This window comes from Ursus maritimus, unplaced genomic scaffold, assembly GCF_017311325.1.
Source record: "Ursus maritimus isolate PB19 unplaced genomic scaffold, ASM1731132v1 scaffold_17, whole genome shotgun sequence".
Lineage (NCBI taxonomy): Eukaryota > Metazoa > Chordata > Mammalia > Carnivora > Ursidae > Ursus > Ursus maritimus.
This window is the reverse complement of record NW_024424119.1, coordinates 2,103,746-2,110,933: the sequence shown is the minus strand read 5'-3', so window position 1 is coordinate 2,110,933 and position 7,188 is coordinate 2,103,746. Positions and strand designations below refer to the sequence as shown.

Here is a 7,188-nt window from a genome sequence, read left to right as displayed (position 1 = left end):
ATCAAGTAGATGAAATATTAAAAAGGACACAGCAATTTGAGGCTCCTGGGTGGCTCAGTCATTAAGCGTCTGCCTTCAGCTCAGGTCATGATCCCAGGGTCCTGGGATTGAGCCCCGCCTCGGGTTCCCTGCTCAGCGGGAAGCCTGCTTCTCCCTCTCCAACTCCCCCTGCTTGTGTTCCCTCTCTCACTGTGTCTCTGTCAAATTAATAAAATCTTTAAAAAAAAAAAAGGACATAGAAATTTAATAATATATTTGATAAACTTCATTTAATTGGTGTCTTGAATCTCATATTTAGGGAATAGAGAATATTTTGTTACATTCAATTACATATTTAGATACAAATAAGACTTCGATAATTTTTTTCTTTTCAAATTTTTATTTAAATTCTAGCTAGTTAACATATAGTGTAATTTTGGTTTCAGGAGTAGAATTTAGTGATTCATCACTTGTATTTAATGCCCAGTGCTCAATGCAAGTGCCATCCTTAATACCCATCAACCATTTAGCCCATGACCTGCCCACCTCCCCTCCATCAACCCTCAGTTTGTTCTCTGTCATTGAGAGTCTCTTATGGTTTATTTCCCTCTCTCTCTCTCTCTCCTTTACCCCTTCTAATATGTTAATCTATTTTATTTCTTAAGGTATTTATCTTTCACTGACTGACTTATTTCGCTTAGCATAATACACTTTAGCTCCATCCACATGCTTGCAAATGGCAAGATTTCATTCCTTTTGATGGCTGAGTAATATTCTTACATCTATATCTATATATAGATATAGATATATACCACCTCTTCTTTATCCATTCATCAGTCAATAGATATTTGGGCTCTTCCCATAGTTTGGCTATAATTGATAATGCTGCTACAAACATTGGGGTACATGTACCCCTTCGAATCTGTATTTTTGTATCCTTTGGGTAAATACCTAGTAGTGCGATTGCTGGATTGTAAGGTAGTTCTATTTTTAACTTTTTGAGGAAGCTCCATATGTTTTTCACAGTGGCTGCACCAGTTTGCACTCCCACCAACAGTGCAAGAGGGTTCCCATTTCTCTGCATCTTCACCATCACTCGTTTCTTATATTGTTAAAGAAAAATGGAATGCTTCACAAATATGCCTGTCATCTTTGTGCAGGGGTCATGCTGATCTTCTCTGTATCATTCCAGTTTTAGTACATGTGCTATCAAAGTGAGCATTCAAAAAAATTTTGATCATAAATGTCACACTCTGAAAATCATCCAATAAAATAAAAAAATGTAATGGTAAAGCATCATCTGCCTACGATATAATTAATGACTTTCCTATATAGTCTTTGGTTTAAAAGGAAAGCAAAACTAATATTACATTCTATCTGGAAAGAATGAAAAAAAACCCACTTTACACTAATACTTATGGAAAACAGTAAACACTTAAACTTGAACACTAAAACTTATGGGAAACAGCAAAAGCAATATTCACAACAAAAGCTATAACCTTAAATGACTTCATATTTAAAAAGAAAGAATAAATTAAGGAAAGTTTATATTCATCTTAAAAAATGTGAAACAACAAAACCTACCAAAACAGAGTAGGAAAGAGAATTAACTTATGGAATCTGAAAGTAATGGACTAGAAAACAAAACAAAATGAAAATAGTAGAAGAGATGAATAAATACAAAAGCTAGTTCTCTGACAAGCTGAGAAGAGGTAAACATCTTCTAATCCAAATTCAAGGGGGAGGGGAAGAAAGAGAACAGGTGAAAAGCTACAAAGTTATGGATGAGAAAAGAGACATAACCACATCTAGAAAAAAGAACAAATTCTAAGTATATAAGAGAGCACTACATGAAACTCTATGGCAGCAAAATTTTAAATATAAAGAAAATGAGCAATATAAAGAATCCAGATAAATAAAGAAGAATTAGAAAACTTGAGTAGACCAGATAAATACAGAAGAGGTTGAAAGAGTGTAAATATTTTCTATCAAAAATAGCAGCTGATGACATCATGGTTAATTCACAGCCATCTCATTCTCCTTCTTGTTCCTTGTTCTTTTCTTTCTTTGTACCTTACACCAATATTTATCAAGTGCTTAGTACATATCAGTTACTGTTTTAGGCTGTAGGATGCAATATTAAATGAAATAAGGTCCTTGTTCTTGAAGAGCTTACCTTCTACTTTACAGCTCATAGGTAAAGATGGTGGGCTGCCCAATTAATTTTATGACCTCGTAAGTTGTAAAACCTGCTACAAAGAGTATAAAATAACAAATTCATAGACCAATCTCACTAATGAATATAGATATAAAAATAATAATGAAATATGATCAAACGGAATGTACATAGATGTATGGAAAGATATAGTGACTAAAAACATTTGTTCCAGGATTTTAATCATGGCCCCAAATCAGGAAATCTATCAATATAATTCACTGTATTAACTAATTAAAGAAAAAAAAATAAACATACAAATGGTATCTGAAAAAAAGTGCCTGATATAATTCAACAATTCCTAAACTAAAACTCTAATGAAATAGGAATAGAAGGAAAAGTATTAGCTACGTAAAAAGTTAAGATATTGATTCTGTTATTATTTTAAACTGGTTTCTCAAAACACAGAACCTTTTCCCTATGTTTGAAGGAGTTCTATCAAGTTAAAAGTTTTAATCCTAGTTTTAATGTACTATCAGGAAAAATTATGGCCATACCAATCACAAAGCAAATCCAGAATTTAGACATAGTCAAAACCTATGCAACTCTGTGAAATGAAAGGCCAAGAGCCCAATGAGGTTCCTGCAGAGTTTCCAGCCACTTGAGCCTTGCACAGGAGAAGTGCTTAATAAGTATTTGTTCAAGGTGAGTAAATCATTTAACCTCCAAGAGCCCTAGTTTTCTCCTAAAATAGGTAAGCATGCCCTGCCTATTTCATCAAGTTGCTAAAAACAATCTAATCAATAATATATATGAAATTGTTTTGTGAACTAAAATGCCAAACAACTGTAAGTTCTTTCTGTTAAAATAAAAGAGAATTTGCTTAAATGTCAAATGCGTAATGAAGACAAATGCTAAGGGTTTTCAGAGAAGTCTGAATGAGAAGGTCATTCTAGGCATGAATCCTGAAGATTTCTTGAAGAGTATCATATTGAGCTATGTTTACCCTTACCTCCCATGGCCATCACTATCTAATATTACAGTGGCTCTTGTTGTGATTGTTCTGATTACTCTTAGGCTTATCTGGAATTCTACTCATTCAGTTGATAAATATTTACTGAACACTTTCTATGTACTAGACATTGTGTTAGGCAAAAGTGGTGGGGCTAGTCTCTTTCCTCAAAGAGCTAATAATATGCAGTGTGAATTACTCAAACTTCAAATATTTGTAGACTAACATCATTATTTTACCAGATCAGTCATCTTTATTTTGTTTATTCAGTACTTTTTCTTTAAACGGATTCAATTTTAAATTTGCATCTTATGTTCGCTTTGACTTAAGCAATAATATTCCTGAAATTGGTGATTTTTATATGCCAGCTTTGCATTTTTTTTTCAAATACACATTAAAGATTGCACACACACACACACAAATTTTAGGTTTGTCTGTGTACCAGCAAAATGATCTCCCAAACCACAAGTAGTACATGTATCTCGTTTTTGGAAAGAGAAGGAATGCAGACTAGTAAGTAGTGAATTAAGATGCACACACTGTGCATTAGGGTTAGTTTAATGTTGAGGGAGAGCTTGCGCCAGAACCAAGTTTTTGTGGATAAGAGGAGAGGGTTGCACTTTCTTTCCTGCATCCCCTCATTTGGAAAAGTCACTGCTGTCAAAGCATGAAGGAAGATGTGAGCCCCCACCACATACCAGAAGCAAGAATTTGTTGGTTGGCAGGGAAGGCAGGTCTGTGGTTGTAGGACATAAGGCATCAAAACAAACCACTGATCAAATCGAGTGTGTTGGAAGCCTGGTGCTCAGAACTGGTGAGTGATCTTTCAGAAGGGTGTGGCTAGAAACTCGCGGACCTTTAGCCCACAAGCAGGATCTCTGGAGTACATGTAACTATTGATGATTGCCTGTCGGAAGCGGGGGCTATCACTGATTGGTTGACTTTCAGTAGCAGGGTCCTGGTGAAGAAGCATAAATGCTCATTTGGCAGGGGTTCATATCAGTGCTGGGTGTGATAAAAAAAAAAATTCTGTTTTCTTAGGATAAGAAAGTTCTATTCCTGCAAACAAAGAGAAGAGATAAATAGCAAAATGATCCCAAGATGAACAAAAAATCGATCTAACCAAATAGCTTCAAAAGTGTACCTATTGAAGAATTATTTTATATATTTATTATTTATTTATTTATTATTTATTTATTTATGAAATAGTAAGATCTGTTAGAGCACAGATGTCAATTTATTCAAAACTACAACACAGCTTAGGAAGAAAATTACCTGATGGACGATAAATAAATATATTCTGCTGCCTGTTCTGGAGCCCACCATACAGAGTTCCCATTTGAGATTAACTTCCATCAAAGTGTGCCCTTGTGATTTAATGTAATGTCTTATTACTTATGGGCCATCTTAATTTTAGCTAGCCATAGGAGGTAACTGCCTGTTTCGGAGGTGCTCCTCAGAATTCCCAAACTGAATTTTACATATGCCACATAGACCTTATTTTAACTTTTCTTATCCAAAATATCCCCTCTAAATTTAGAGAAATGTTGACTATTCCTTTATTTTCATGACATAGTAACCAACAGACAAATGTATGCATGTATAGTGCACATGTGGACTCAGGAATCCTTGGGTATACAGATGACTTATTTGCTCATGCAAAGCCTATTTTTACCAATATCTCAATTATGGAAATTATGCTGTTTGACCTCCTTCTCTTCTTTCTTCCCACCTTTGAACTCCATGGATTAGATTCAGGAAAAACATACATGATTAAAAAATATATATGCAATATGATTTCATTTATATATATTTATAGGCACACACATACACACACACATACACACACAAATGCACTTCCACTAACTCTTGTGCCTGTGTGTGTACTTCTACTAACTGTCCTAAATATTGGGTAATTCTTTTTTTTTAAATCTATTTGAAATTTGGTTTGTAAAGAGGTTCCAGAATTTAGTGTCATAGGACAAGATTCATAAATAATTACAGCATAAAAATAAAATATAAGCTTCTCATATTCTGTAAAATGTAGTAAGATATTATACTGCAAAATTATCATTTATGCCATGTGAGTACAGAGTTCATTATTCTAATGAATCCTAACAGACAAAGTTTTAAAATATTAGAAAACATGAACAGACATTTCTCCAAAAGAAGATGTGTAGATGGCCAATAGATACATGAAAACATACTCAACATCACTCATTATCAGGAAATACAAATCAAAACTACAATGAGCTATCACCCCACACCTGTCAGAATCACTAAAATCAGAAACACAAGAAACAATAGATGTTGGTGATGCGGAGAAAAAGGAACTCTCGTGCACTATTGGTGGGAATGCAAACTGGTGCAACCACTGTGGAAAACAATATGGAAGTCCCTCAAAAAGTTAAAAATAGAACTACCCTACAATCCAGCAATCACACTACTAGTTATTTACCCAAAGGATACAAAAGTACAGATTCGAAGGGGTACATGTACCCCAATGTTTATAGCAGCATTATCGATAATAGCCAAATTATGGAAAGAGCCCAAATGTCCACTGACTGATGAATGGATTAAGAAATATACCATATGATTTCACTCATATGTGGAATTTAAGAAATAAACAAAAAATAACCAAAGGACAGAAAAGAGAGAGAGAAAGAGAGAGAGAGAGAGAAAGACTCTTAACTATAGACAACAAACTGATGGTTACCAGAGGGGATGTGGGTGGGAGGAGGCGTGAAATAGGTAAAGAGGATTAAAGAGTAAACTTTTCATGATGAGCACTGAGTAATGTATAGAAGTGTTGAATCACTGGGTCACCTGGGTGGCTCAGTAGGTTGAGCATCCAATTCGTGGTTTTGGCTCAGGACATGATCTCAGGGTCCTGGGATCCAGCCCCATGTTGGGCTTCACACTTGGTAGGGAGTCTGGTTGAGATTCTCTTTCTCTTCCCTCTCCCTCTGCATCTCCCCCTGCACGTGCTTTTTTCCTCTTTCAAATAAATAAATCTTTATTTTTATTAAATATTTTATTTATTTATTGGACAGAGAGAGACACAGTGAGAAAGGGAACACCAGCAGGGGGAGTGGGAGAGGGAGAAGCAGGCTTCCCGCGGAGCAAGGAGCCAGAGGCAGGGCTCGATCCCAGGACCCTGGGATCATGACCTGAGCCGAAGGCAGACGCTTAATGACTGAGCCACCCAGGTGCCCCATAAATAAATCTTAAAAAAAAAAAAAAGAATTATTGAATATTGTACACCTGAAACTATTATAACACCATATATTAACTATACTGGAATTAAAATTTAAAAACTCAATAAAAAATAAAATATTAAGATATATTGGGACTGCTCAGTTGCAAATCCAAAAACATCTTCTTGGATTATGACACTGTTATTATTTTTCATGTAGACTTCTACTGTGCTTTTTCTCTTCATTTTTTTGAAAAAATACTTAATGTAGTTAATTAATATTCTCTAGGTCTATATATATAAAGATATATGATTCACCATGGCTGCTAGGGAATCTGGCTCTTTCTATTATATTATTAATAAAAAGATACTAATGATGATAACAATAACACTAACTTACTTTCTTATCTATTCTTTCATTCATATTTATGAATTTATGAGTTTTATAAACTGAAACTTGCTGGGTTCCTACTAGGTGCCAATATTCTGCAACATGCTTTAGAAGATACAAACAGGAATAGTTTGCAATCTTGTAAGAGGTTTATATTATTAATCACAGAATTCTGTGAATTTATAACGTGAACATGAGCTGTGAAGGTAGATGAAGTGGTCTTGACATGACCACTTATAACCAGGGTGGGTTATCTAATTTATGCAGCTCTAAAATGAGGGCAGTGGCAATAATACCCTCATAGAGACCTTGTGGAGAGTCACTGAAATTATGTGAGCATTATGCCTAGTACAGTGTCCAGAACATTGTAAATGAATACTTAATTTTAAAAGTTATCTTTAAAACATTTTAAAACTTGAGTGCGTGTATATGTATGTTATATACATACAAAGAGC

At 34.7% G+C, this 7,188-nt stretch overlaps 1 non-coding gene across 1 annotated transcript; it reads right to left on the bottom strand.

The window, feature by feature from the left end:
* Positions 1–1,094: 1,094 nt before the first annotated feature.
* Positions 1,095–1,201, bottom strand: LOC121103170. Its single transcript, XR_005835328.1, has one exon. It is a non-coding gene; the product is annotated as a U6 spliceosomal RNA (small nuclear RNA).
* Positions 1,202–7,188: the final 5,987 nt, after the last annotated feature.